Source organism: Anastrepha obliqua, chromosome 3 (genome assembly GCF_027943255.1).
Source record: "Anastrepha obliqua isolate idAnaObli1 chromosome 3, idAnaObli1_1.0, whole genome shotgun sequence".
Taxonomy (NCBI): Eukaryota; Metazoa; Arthropoda; class Insecta; order Diptera; family Tephritidae; genus Anastrepha; species Anastrepha obliqua.
The window spans coordinates 3,097,332-3,097,815 of record NC_072894.1 but is presented as its reverse complement, the minus strand read 5'-3'; positions in this window follow the sequence as shown (position 1 = coordinate 3,097,815).

Sequence of the window (484 nt, the reverse complement as noted above, 5' to 3'; positions counted from 1 at the left end):
TCTGTTGTCTTAACTTGGACATCGAAGGATCAACGTCCATGGGTTGAGCCTGATACTTTGATTGTGGCTCTTTGTCATTCGCTAGCGTTTTAGGGTCAGCTTGCTGTGCCCTGCTTTGGCCTTGATTTCCCACAAAATGTGGATTTCTTTCCTGGCCCCTGCCTTGTCTAGCTTGGTTACCATTGCCAAATCTAGTATTATCGCCGCTATGGTTTCTTTCTTCAATTACTTTAGCATAAGATGCAGCAAATGCGCTTCTTTCGATGCTATTTTCAGCCTCACGGGCCACTGCTAATGCAGATGGCAAATCCTTGGGCTTCGCTGGGATTACTAAAGATTTTAGGGGCCTCCTAAGTCCTGCCATGAAAGCGTGTAGTGCATCGTCATCAAAGAATGGACGCAGCTTGCTCGTCATGAGTCATTACTATTTTATTTGTGACCAGAGTGAGCTTCTTTTCTACCTCATCGTAATATTCCATTAAGT